This window comes from Triturus cristatus, chromosome 2_2 (genome assembly GCF_964204655.1).
Source record: "Triturus cristatus chromosome 2_2, aTriCri1.1, whole genome shotgun sequence".
Classification (NCBI taxonomy): Eukaryota; Metazoa; Chordata; class Amphibia; order Caudata; family Salamandridae; genus Triturus; species Triturus cristatus.
In genome coordinates, this window is record NC_140582.1 from 362,984,051 (window position 1) to 362,997,053 (window position 13,003).

Here is a 13,003-nt window from a genome sequence, read left to right on the forward strand (position 1 = left end):
AAAGCATATGAGTTAGCATTATTGGCCCACCGGGTCCCTGAGAAGGATTGGGGAACGGGGTTGTGGAGCCGCTTTACAAACGAGGGGAGAGATACCTTGTTGAGCCTTCCTGCTGAGGATAGGATGTCTTATACTCATATGAAAGATGCTTTAATGCTGAGATATGGCTTAACTCCAGAAAAGTACAGACAAACCTTTAGAGAATGTAAGAAGTTGCCTGGTACTACGTGGGTTGAATATGTGTCTTTTTTCTGCAGAACCATGGATGGTTGGATAAAGGGTAGCAAGGTTGATAGTTATGATGCTCTTTATGATTTGTTTGCTTGGGAGCACTTGTCTAATAACTGTTTTCCAGAGCTACGCCAGCACCTTGTTGATAGCAAGATATCTAACCCTAGAAAACTTGCTGAGGAGGCGGACCGCTGGGTCAGTACCAGGGTCCACAAGGGTCCAGTGGGAGACTCAGCCAAAGGTGGGCAGGGTCCCCAGCAGAAGAGTGGGGGGGACAGGGGTAAACAGAGGGAGTTTCAAAAAGGGCCCCAAAGTAGTCCCCAAGGGAACCAAGGGAAGGGTTCCCAGCCTCTCCCTGTAAAGAAGCCAGAGGCCCCGACAGGTAAACCTGTTCACAGGGGCCCCATGACCTGCTATGCCTGTAAGCAGGTGGGACACCGTTATTATGATCCCCAGTGTCCCATGAAGGATTCGAATGCACCGCCGCGTGCACCCCCTCGTCAGGTAGCGAGTGTAGCCCTGGGAGGGGATGAGATGGGTGCCCCCGGTGGGTGGGGTCCCGCAGAAATGTCCCTGGTCTCTTTAGGAGACGTGGAAATGGTCCCTCCAACCCCTCTGCCTAGTAACACTAAGAAATATAGGCAGTGGGTGACCATTAATGGCCATAGGGTGGAAGCTCTCAGAGACACCGGAGCGAGTGTGACAGCTGTCAAGTGTCACTTGGTGTCCAGAGAGCAGGTGGTCCCGCATGCATTCTACCCCGTTGTAGCTGCTGACAACTCACAGAGTCAGTGTGAGGTAGCTCAAGTTCCTTTTGAGTGGGGGGGGTCTCAGGTACTCTTCAGGTTGCTGTGAGGCCCGCCATGCCTGTTGATTGTCTCTTGGGCAATGATTTGGAGGACTCCCCTTGGGCTAAGGTGGAGAGAAAAGCGCATCTGGAAATGTTGGGTCTGCCTGAGTGGGTGTGTGCGACCACCCGGTCCATGTCAGTCAGTAAGGGTGTTGATGGGGGCCCGGAGCCTGAAAGTATGGCCCAGGTCCCAACCGTGAAGAGAAGAGGCAGGGGGCGCGGGAAACCGTCCCCCATCGTTCCCGCGGTCCAGGAGGGAGCAGACCCTGAGGGGGATGCCCTGGAACCGACAGGAGAACAAGTGGCCGAACTGGGAGACCTGCCCGAGCTGACCCATTGGCAGCAGGATGGTGGTCCCTCCAGGGAGGAATTTTGTGCTGAACAGAAAGTGTGCCCTTCTCTTGTGGGTATGAGGCAGCAGGCCTCAGCCCAAACGACAGGTGATCAGTCAGGATCACATTGGGTCTACTGGGAGAACGACCTCCTGTATAGCGAGCCTAAGGCTGCTGAACCTGGGTCAGCCCGTGTGCTGGTGGTACCCCAGCGCTTCGGGGCCTTACTACTGGGGTTGGCTCATGACGTTCCGTTAGCTGGACATCTGGGGCAGGACAAGACCTATGACAGGCTTGTCACCCATTTTTATTGGCCTCAGATGAGAAGGGATTCAGATATCCATTGTAGGACCTGTCAAACTTGCCAGGCAAGTGGGAAAAGTGGGCGGAAGCAGAAGGCTCCCCTCCAACCTTTTCCCGTCGTCAGTACCCCCTTTGAGCGAGTGGGAATTGACATTGTGGGGCCACTGGACCCCAAGACAGCCATGGGCAACAGGTTTATCCTGGTCTTGGTGGACCATGCCACCCGGTACCCGGAAGCCATCCCTCTCCGCACAGTGACGGCCCCCGTGGTGGGACGGGCACTGATGGGTGTTTTCTCCCGCATGGGGTTCCCCAGAGAGGTGGTGTCAGACCGGGGCACCAACTTCATTTCAAATTATATGAAGTCTCTGTGGAAGGAGTGTGGGGTAACCTACAAGTTTACCACTCCTTACCACCCTCAAGGGAATGGGCTGGTTGAGAGATTCAACCGGACCCTAAAAGGCATGATCATGGGTCTTGAAGAACCAATGAGGCGTAAATGGGACGTCCTCTTGCCATGCCTGCTGTTTGCTTACCGTGAGGTGCCACAAAAGTCTCTAGGGTTCAGCCCCTTTGAGCTTTTGTATGGTCACCCGGTAAGAGGACCTTTGAGTCTGGTCAAAGAAGGCTGGGAGCAATCTCCCAGGAAACCTCCCCAGGATGTATATAGTTACATGCTGGCCTTTAGGAACCAGACTCGGCGCTTCAGAGATCTTGCTCAGGCAAATCTGGAGGCCAGCCAGGAAGAGATGAAGCGGTGGTACGATCAGAATGCCACTCTGGTTGAGCTTCAACCTGGTCAGAAAGTTTGGGTCATGGCCCCTGTGGAACCTTGTGCACTCAAGGACAGGTGGACTGGACCATTTGAGGTTGTGGAGAAAAAGAGCGATGTCACTTACTTGGTGGACTTGAAGTCTCCCAGGAACCCCTTAAGGGTCCTGCATGTCAACCGGTTAAAGCCCCACTTAGAAAGGTCCGAAGTGGGCATGCTCCTTGCCACAGATGCTGGGATGGAGGAGGAGAGTGAGCCTCTTCCTGACCTCCTGTGTGCAAAAGAAAAAGATGGGTCAGTGGATGGTGTTGTCCTCTCTGACACACTGACCCCTGAGCAGCAGCAAGATTGTCGCCATCTGTTGGTACAATTCCCTGATCTGTTCTCCTTAATCCCTGGTGTCACTCAGTGGTGTGTCCATGATGTGGACACTGGGGACAGCACTCCTGTGAGGCACAAGGCCTACAGGGTGACCGAAAAGGTCAGAGCATATATCAAGGAGGAGGTCTCCAAGATGTTTGCCTTAGGGGTGGTTGAGTCCTCTAGCAGTCCTTGGGCCAGCCCAGTGGTCTGGGTCCCGAAGGCTGCGGCGCCTGGTGCTTCACCAGAACTTCGGTTCTGTGTGGATTACCGAGGACTCAATTCGGTCACCAAGACTGACGCGCACCCCATCCCCAGAGCGGATGAGCTCATCGATCGGTTGGGGGCTGCCCGGTACCTTAGTACGTTTGATCTAACGTCTGGGTACTGGCAGATCGCCTTGACTGATGGGGCAAAAGAGAGGTCTGCATTCTCCACACCAGATGGGCACTACCAGTTCCGTGTGATGCCCTTTGGGATGAAGAATGCCCCTGCCACATTCCAGAGGTTGGTTAACCGGGTATTGGCCGGGCTGGAAGGTTTCAGCGCCGCCTACCTGGACGACATAGCAGTGTTCAGCGCCAGCTGGGAGGAACACTTGCGCCACCTCCAGGAAGTGTTGTTGGCCCTGCGCAGAGCAGGCCTCACAATCAAGGCTAGTAAGTGCCAGATTGGGCAGGGTTCAGTGGTGTACTTGGGGCACCAAGTAGGGAGCGGCAAGGTGGCCCCCCTGCAACCCAAGATAGATACCATCCTGGCTTGGGAACCGCCCAAAACCCAGACTCAGGTGAGAGCCTTCTTGGGTCTCACGGGTTACTACAGGAGGTTTGTCAAGGGGTATGGCAACATTGTGCACCCCTTGACCTCGCTGACTTCCAGGAAGCAGCCGAGACTTGTGATCTGGACTGACGCCTGTCAGAACGCCTTTGACACCCTGAAAACTGCAATGTGTACAGCACCGGTCCTCCAGGCACCCGACTTCTCAAAAGAATTCATTGTCCAGACAGACGCTTCAGAGCATGGTGTGGGGGCTGTTCTAGCACAGATGAATGAGGAGGGCCGAGACTTACCTGTAGCCTTCATCAGCCGGAGGTTACTTCCCAGGGAACAAAGGTGGAGTGCGATAGAGCGTGAGGCATTTGCTGTGGTCTGGGCGCTGAAGAAGCTAAGACCCTACCTGTTTGGGACTCACTTCCGGGTTCAGACAGACCACAGGCCCCTCAGATGGTTAATGCAGATGAGGGGTGAGAACCCAAAGCTGTTGAGGTGGTCCATTTCCCTACAGGGGATGGACTTTACAGTGGAACACCGCCCTGGTACAGATCACGCCAATGCTGATGGTCTGTCCAGATTTTTCCGCCTTAGTGATGAGGACTCCCTGGGTGAAGGGTAGTTCTCCCCACATTTCAGCTGGAGGGGACACGTGTTAGACCTGGCATCATTGGCATGAGTCTCTCCTCCATTTTTTTCTGTTTGCCTCCTCTGTTTACGATGTTTTTGCTGGATTATTGCTTTGGGCACTGTGCCACTGCTGATCAGTGCCACAGTGCAAGTGCTCCCTATGTTAAATTGTTACATTGATTGGTGTTACCATGATTGGCTTGGTTGACTTACTGTTCAGACCCTAGTCTAGTGCACTGCGTGTGCCAAGGGCGTGTAAGTTAACTGCTGCTGGTGGGCTTGCAGCACTGGTTGTGCCACCCACAGAAGCAGCGTGTAAAATGTGTCTCAGGCCTGCCACCGCAGCGCCTGCGTGCAGTCCCTGACTGCCATGTCGACTTTGTAAGGAAACCTTCTTGCCAGTCTCTAAACCTTCACTTTGCCACATTTCAGACACCTCTATGGTAGGCCCTAGGGCAGGGTGCATTGTTGGTAAAAGGTAGGTCATGCCCTGATGTGTGTGGCATGGCCTAATAGTGAATTACAGCCATTTTCGTTTTTCACTATTGAAGGGCTACCTGCCTCCAATAGGCCAGACTGGGCAGACTGATTATTAACTCCATTATAATCTATCTGACTCAGGGAGCATGGTAGCAAGTCGAGTTTAGTATCCCTGAACTCAGAATTTAATAACACACCCTTTAGGATGGATGGTTTTTAAATTCTATGTTTGAAAATAGCACTTTTAGAAAGTGGCTAGTTTCTTGTCCAACTATCTACCGGTCTCTGCTGGTTTGGTGTGTGTGTCAGGGGCTGGGTGGCTCCAGAGGTCTGAATGAGTCAGTGTGGGGTGAATGGGGCGTTTACACATAGAGTGAGGGAAGAGTAGCCTGCCCTGCCTGACACAATACTGGCACCGCCTCCTGCTGGGCGACTGATAGCCCTGCTCCTGCCAGTGACAATACTGGCTCCGCCTCCTGCTGGGCGGCTGAGGACCCTGCCCTGCTCAGTGAATAGGCCAGGTGCCTCTGCCTGGCAACACCCACAACAAACCTGAGATGGTGGGAATTTCCCTGCTTGGACAAAGGGAACAAAGGAGAAATGGGGTATAAGAGAAGGACCCCTGAACCAAGAACTCAGATCACTTCTGACAAGGAAACCTGTACCAAGGACAAGAAGCCTGCTGATCTAAGGACTTGCCTCCCCTTTCTGCCAGAGTGCTGTTTTGCTGTGGAGGAACCTGAAGGCTGCTTCTTTATTTTTGCCAAGGAACAAGGAGAGAGGAACTTGGTGTGTACTCTCTGAACACTTGCTAGGAAATCTCCAAGGACTGGAAGAGTGCCAGTCTCCTGTTGAAGTCACAGGGCCAAAGGACTTCACCATCTACTGAATTGCTGAATTGCTGGAAAGTGTTGTCTCCAGTACACAAGGGAAAATCTGCAGTCTCGACGCCAGCAGCAACGCCAGTGAGCAGTGGGTATCGGCCCCGGCTCCAAGTGACCCCGTCTCGACGCCGGTATCGACGCCAGTGAGGAGTGAGTATCGGCTCTACCTCCAAGCGACCCCGTCCCGACGCCGCTGCTGATCGCATCGACTCGACGCCCTTCTCGACGCCGTGAGCGCTGCTCCGGCCCGACATCCCTCGACGCCGCTGCGGATTGACCCGACTCCGAGGCACGATCGACGCCGACCTCGACGCCGACATCTCGACGCCGTGGATCCTCGTTTTCTTCGTTTCTCAAGGTACTGTACTTGTGGGGTCTGTTGCGACTCCAGGCTCGACGTAGCGCTCCTCGCGGTCGACGCCGAACCTTGGGAATCTTGTAGACTCGACGTCGTGTGACTCCTGTGGGGGTTACATTGTTGCCAAAGAACTGTGCTCAGAAGAATACTTTGCTAAAGAACTATTTGCCAAGAAGAAACCTTACTTGAACTATTATTTTTCCTTCCAAAGAGTATTTATTAAGACTGTGGTATATTTTTGTCGTTATTTGGTCTTGTGCTAAACCTTATATAAAGATCCTATTTTTATAATAACTTCTGTGTCGTGTCCATCTGTAGTGTATTCACTTTATTACTGTATGTGGTCATAAATGCTTAACACACTGCCTCTGAGATAAGCCTGTCTGCTCTGCCAAGCTACCAAGGGGATAGCAGGGGTTATCTGAGTGTGTAATCCCCTTTCCCTGACTAGAGTTGGTTGGTCCCTATTTGTCAGAAGTGTATACCTCTGCCAACTAGAGACCGCCGGTTCTAACACACATCAAGTACAGAGACACCGCAGTTGTAAAGATACTGCTTGTAAAATTCCTGTGTGAATTGCAAAAAATAGTAAACTTATAAAAAAGTGTAAGTTTACCTTTGTGCATTAGGGCCCTAGTGCCTAGCATTGGGGTATATAATAGCATCTAGAAACAAGCATTGATGAGGGCAGCACAACAGCGTTTGGAAGCCTTGAAGGTTAGAACCAATGTTTTGAAATGACAAGCATGTTTACCCTGCATTCATGATTCATGAAGCAACTGAACAAGTGTGTGACACACTTCAAATCTGCAGTTCTAACATTCATTTTGAGCTAAATTAGGTTAAAGTCAATATGATTCGCTAAAGGCTTTAGAGAATGTACAAATTGAAGCATATCATCCTCCAAAAAGAGATATTGATTGAAAATGTTAATACAATGCCCAGTTTCTGTATCATGAAATGTGAACAGATTTTAACATTTGTCTATAGATAGCTTTATTTGTTGGTGGATGTAATGTAATGAATTTTTCAAAAAGTTACAGTAAGAAGTACAGAAAGAGAACCTGGGCTTGGGATCAGCCCATTTCATTCATTAGCTTTCATGTGCTTTTTATGATTTGCCATTTCTTGAAAGGATTATCCATCAAAGACGTAATTTTGGGGATGCTTACATTTTCCATTTTTATTGTCAGGATAGGATGTGTGATTAATCTTCAAGTAGTTATTTTATACACTAGAGCCATTGTGTGTTTTTTATGAGTTTATTTTGATGGCTTGATAGCATTCTAATTGCTGCTTTATGGCTTCTTTGTTTTGTTTCATTTGGGAAGGGCATGCGATTTGGATGCTTTAAAATGTCTTAAAGACACATCACTATACACTAATCACAGTTGTATGTTCATTTGTTTTAATCTGCTAACATGATAACATGTTTTTGGATTTACAGTTTTTTATTCACAAAGTAAAGCTGTGCACATACAGGCACCTTTTAAAACAATGGCCCTTTGTCACCAGATTCTACTATAATATTTTGCTGTTTATGTCTTTCAAGCTTACCACCTACAACTCAACTTCCTCCTCTGACTCCTTTTCGTAGCATTCTTCTTTTAGAACATGTCTTATATATACTAATTCAGTCTGTTCAGGAAAGGAGACCCACTCACAGCTGGCATGCTCTTGTAGCCAAAGATGTTGCTTCATATTATAATTTCTTTCTAGGACAACTAGAGGTAACAAATATAGGCTCTTCTCATCATCATCTTCATCAATTGTTTCTTTATTTCAGTTTATACACCATAAAAGAACAAACACTAATAGATACAAACATTACTAAAACAGTTAAAAAGGATAATAATCATGGTAAAAACAATTATAGGTTAAAATGTTACTTGAGATTAAAACAATGAGACGGTCAATCACAAAGCCCAGTCTTTGGTTAAACCTTAAGAAAATTCATCCGTGCCCACCACATTTAGTTTAGAAAACGTGATACTGCATAGACAATGTGGAGTTCAGTGTTATATTCTAGGAGCCTTAATGCTTCTTTACAATGTGTTGTGCCAAGGTTCCTACACAACTGGATCAACCATCTGTGTCTAATTATATGGTATCCCTGGCAAAAGAAGAAAACATGGAGCTCAGACTCCTCACCGAGCTACATGCTGGACACCCCAATGAAGTGCCACTGGACCATTTGTTGGTGAAGGAACGCAAGGGAAGGCAGCCATGCCGAAACTGCACACACAGTTTCCTGGCTAATGCCGGTCGGATTTCATCTAGGCATGGCTCAATATTGTACGTAACCTTCACATCCAGAAAGTTTGATGTAAGAGAACCAGTGGTAGAATCTTCATGGAGTTTGTTGAGTATGCCACCTCAATAGCTGATACTTAACTGTTTATGCGAGATTCTCAAACAGGCTGTATCTGGATTATCCCATAGGTCGTCTCTGCCAATTGCACGTAGACCTTCCCTAATATATGCAAACCATGACAGCTTTCCTATGCAGGGGAGTCTAAAAATTTCTAAGAGCTCAGATCTATACTCGGCCAGTTCCGGTGTCACCCAGAGGAGCCGCCAAAAGAGTAGAGGTATGCAGCCAATTTCCTCTGCAATGGGTCTCACCCCTAGATCCATACGCAGTGTAATCAGAGGGGAACTCACCGGTAATACGAATAATTGCCTAAGAAAGTTGTTCTCTGTTTTAACAATAAGCTTAAGGTGATAGTGCCCTCAGAGTTCAGCCCCATATAGGGCAGCACTTCTAAGCTGGGTTTTATAGATCTCCATGACTGGACTTACCGGCTTGTGGGATGACTTTCTATTGAACTTGGCCAGGCCACCTGCGGTCTGGGCCAGTTTAAGATTTGACTTATCTATTTGAGGCCCCCAGGCCATGTTTTCAGTAAGTGTAAGGACCAGGTAGTCAAACATAGATACCCACTCTAGGGGAGTACCGTTCATGCATGGGTTAGGGCGGGTTGATCTATTGGGGTTGAAGACCATAAATTTTGTTTTTTGAATGTTGATCTCCAACCCTCTAGACCTACAGAACTCACAGAACCCGTCTAAAATTATCTGGATACTCATGGGAGACTTGGAGAGGATTAGGGTATTGTGTGCAAACATCATGGCCGGAATTGGCTTGTGCGCTAGTTTGGGGGCGTCTATATTAAGTTCTCTCAGCGCACTTACCAGTCTGTTGATGTAGCTGCCGAACATGGTAGGGGCAAGCACACATCCCTGTCTTACTCCCCTGTTGACAGGGATGGGCGGCGTGAGTTCCCCATTTTTCCCATACCTAATTTGGGTATAGTTACCATTGTGTAACCTTCTCAATATATCAAAAAGATAGAGGGGTAGTCCTTATTCACTCAGAACCCTCCACAAAGCATCTCTGGGTAGCAGGTCAAATGCACTCTTGAGATCCATGAAGACCAGATACAGGCTACCTCCTTCAAGATGCACTGTTTTCCAATAAAGAAGTTGGAGCCTAAAAATCTGATCTATTGTTGATGTTTTTTCTCTAAAGTCGGCCTGTAAAGGGGTAATGATCTTTTGTTTCTCCAACCAGGATTGCAGGCGATCTACTAAAATCCTGGCAAATACTTTTTGTGAAACATCGATCAAACTGATCAGTCTGTAGTTTGTGGGTAATAGAGGTGATCCCTTTTTGCATACCGGAAGGATCTCAGCAGCTGGCCAGGTTGCAGGAAGGGCCATTGAATTAAAGACCACCCAAAAATAAGGACCCAAAAATAAGGACCCCAAATCTTGGGTTCTGCCCGATAAAGATCCCCTGGTATCTTGTCCAGGCCTGCAGCCTTCCCAGGAACTTGGGGATTTTGTGACTTCTGCCAGAGCGATGTCGGGAATAGCTATTTCAGACACTGAAGGAGTCGGATTAGCTGGAGTCAGGCTACTGGCCTCAACAGCATGTGAGGCATAAAGAGCCAAAAAATGCTCTTTCCAACTACCGGCCGCTATATTTGGCTCGAAGGCCGCCTGTCCTTTGTTGCTACCTGTAGATATAATGCTCAACCATGTTTTAATATCTTTTGTCTCCAGATCCAGGTTCAAACTATCCCATTGATCCATTTCCCATGCGGTTTTAGCAGATGCAATGATGGTTTTATAGAGGGACCTTGCTGATTTTACTGCAGTATTACACTTGGATTTTATGACCTCTATCAATGCCTTTTTTGCCACCCGACAACTACCATTGAACCAAGACTGCTTCGGCTTCCTCCCGCGTCCCCTAGCACACGCTGTCCAAAACACCTCCTCCAGCTTTGAGGTGGTGGACTCATTGATCTTTGCAACCTCTGTAAGGGAAGCAGTGATGTCTCCTGACTTTACAAGCTCTGACATGGTTTCAAGATTGGGTGTAATGGCTTCAAATAGGACAGCCATTTTTTCGTGCGATTTTTCTAGCCATGCCCACCTGACTTTGCGCCTGTTGTTGGTTAGTGTCAGTCTGTGATCTATAGCAGATGCTTCTGCTGGTTGGTCCCTAGTTGTTGGCAAGGTGAGTTCAAGTATTAAAGCATTATGGTCACTATCATGGCACGGCCGAACAATGAGGTCCTTAACCTGGCACCACAACCTGGTTTCTACTAGGATATAATCCAGGATAGAGGGGTGGCCAACCCTATTATAAGTATAACTCCCGGGAGATTATGAGCTAAAACGACCATTGCAGGCTCACAGGGAATGCTTTAATGTGAGTACTTTGATTTGCAGAGCCAGAGGTGTCCAAGCCCTAATCGGAAAGATGTTGGTCTTAGGAATAGCCCACAGCTCATCCTACTGTACCAATTAGATCTTTCATTTATTCAAATTGGCAATTAAGGTCGCCACCCAGCACTACTAGAGCATTATTCGAGAGACCAGATAGCAGACCGTCAAGTTGGTCTAGGGTTGGTGATTTTTGACCAGTTCTCACCGTCCTCAAATAAATGTTGATTAAGGCTATTTTAAACTTTGGGGTGAAGGTCAGTATGAGGCACAGTATGTCTGGGAAGTGATGCACCACTGGAGTGATCGTACACCCTAAATGACACCCAACCCATGTACAAAGCCCGCCTGAGGGTCTACCCTGTCCCCTGGTTACAGCAGGTATGTAAAATGAAGCAAAACCCAGGCGAGTTAGTTCCTCAGTTGCCCAGGATTCCTGATACATACAAATATCACAGGTATCCACAAACCCCCCCCAGTCAGGGCAATCTCGTTGGCTTTTAAGACCTGCCACATTCGAAGATACAACCTTAAATTTGTTCAATGTGCTAGGGTTGGCTAAAGTGCCTCCCTGGGCCACATTCACTGATAGAAATTCTGGTTCCAATAACGCTTTGTGGTACTTGCTCAGAGAATCTATGATTACCACTGGGTTTGTCCCCCTGTCTGGGTTAGCAGAGGTTTCCGGGATGCCATGGGAACAAATAGGAGCATGGGAATGTGTAGAGGAAAAAGAATATGTGTCCTGTATGATTGTGGTGGGTTTAGGACTAGAGGTTACTAATAGAGCTTTTGGCGATTTGGGTTGGACAACAGGACCGGGATGGGCAGTTACAGTGTTTGAAATGAAGTCTTTATTGGAGGAACTGAATGCCTTGTTCTTAAAATCCGGGGCCCTTTCCACTAAGTGTTCACCCACACATACTGTTCAGGGTGCCCACTCGACCATAAATCAATCGACTTCTTCCAAAACCCCAAATCTATTTGCCAGGGGTAAATTGAAAGTGTATGGTCTCAGTTGTAGAGCACCCTGTCACACTATTGGCTGATTCTGGAACCAGTCATTTTGTCTAGGTCTGGTGTCGGCCCTAGTGTTAAAAATTGATTCAAGGGTGTAAAAGTGGGTGAGCAGAAGACGTTTGATGGCAGAACCTGTGATTGGGAGGGATTGGCTCAGATGCAATAGGTGCTGTACGATACGTGGGTTCCTAAAATTAATTATAACACAGTCCCCACAAACATCTTTGGGCCTGTTACCCACCCAGCCTACCCTGCGTGTCATAAGTATTTCTATTATATTGAGTAACAACAAGAGCACCCAAAAAGGTCAGCTAGGGACCTTGGGAATTAAGTAATTCTAAGCAACAAATGTCCCTAGACATAGGAAGAATAAAGTTAGTGATAAATAAGGACCCAATCAGTACTTTTAATTTGGAAGACTTGTCCAGCCGGACAGAGGTCATGAATTTTACTGATATAGAAAAATGACCAAACAATTAGAAGATTCATAAAGTGGGACACAAGCCTGCGTCCAGTACATACATTAGGTCAAAGAGACAAGAAGGTTCAGGCATAAAAACATAGTTTGCTTATAGATATCGTAGATAATTGAGAGACAAACATTTTAAATAACACCCTTATGTGTCAAAATCACGGTTTTTAAACATATCGGGTATTTGTGAGTGTCGACGGCGTTTCGATCCTACTGAATAAATGCAAGGATCATCATCAGGACAAAGGACAATAATGGCAGTAAGATACAACCTGAATAACCGCGGCCGCGGTTATATCAGAGACGAGTTTTTATATTTAAAAGGAAAGTCGTGGCCGATGGGCTAGGATAATGCAATATGTTCTTCGTCTTGGCTCGAGGGTCAAGGGTCAGCGGACCTTGGAAGAGGTTACGGAGTTAATACGATAGTGAACCACACCGACGATGCGGGAGCAGGCAGGTTACCTGGACCAGGTTAGTCCCACTGAAGAGTTACTTCTCAAGCCTGGCACAAAGAGTTCTCTTCACATTGGAGTAGGCCGCAAGGAGGAGGCTTTTAGCATGAAGAGCATGTCGAACACCATGGACAGTCGTTGTTGTAGCACAAAGATCTGGTCATTGCTGGAGCTTCGCAGTGGTGGATCGTTGTGGACGGTGTCTGTCAGCGCAAAGTCAGGTCTCACATTGCCATCCATCACAGACAAAACTGTCGGCATGAAGAGCAGGTCTCACAGGAGCTTTGTGTTGGTGGTCATTGCAGCTGGAAGCGTCTTTGTGCAAAGGAGCATGAGTGAAGTTCCAAA

The 13,003-nt window shown here is 47.9% G+C and overlaps 1 pseudogene; it reads right to left on the reverse strand.

Moving 5' to 3' along the window:
- The window catches only part of LOC146862280 (serine/threonine-protein kinase RIO2-like), an 85,842-nt pseudogene extending 76,973 nt beyond the window's left edge, over positions 1 to 8,869 (reverse strand).
- Positions 8,870 to 13,003: the final 4,134 nt, after the last annotated feature.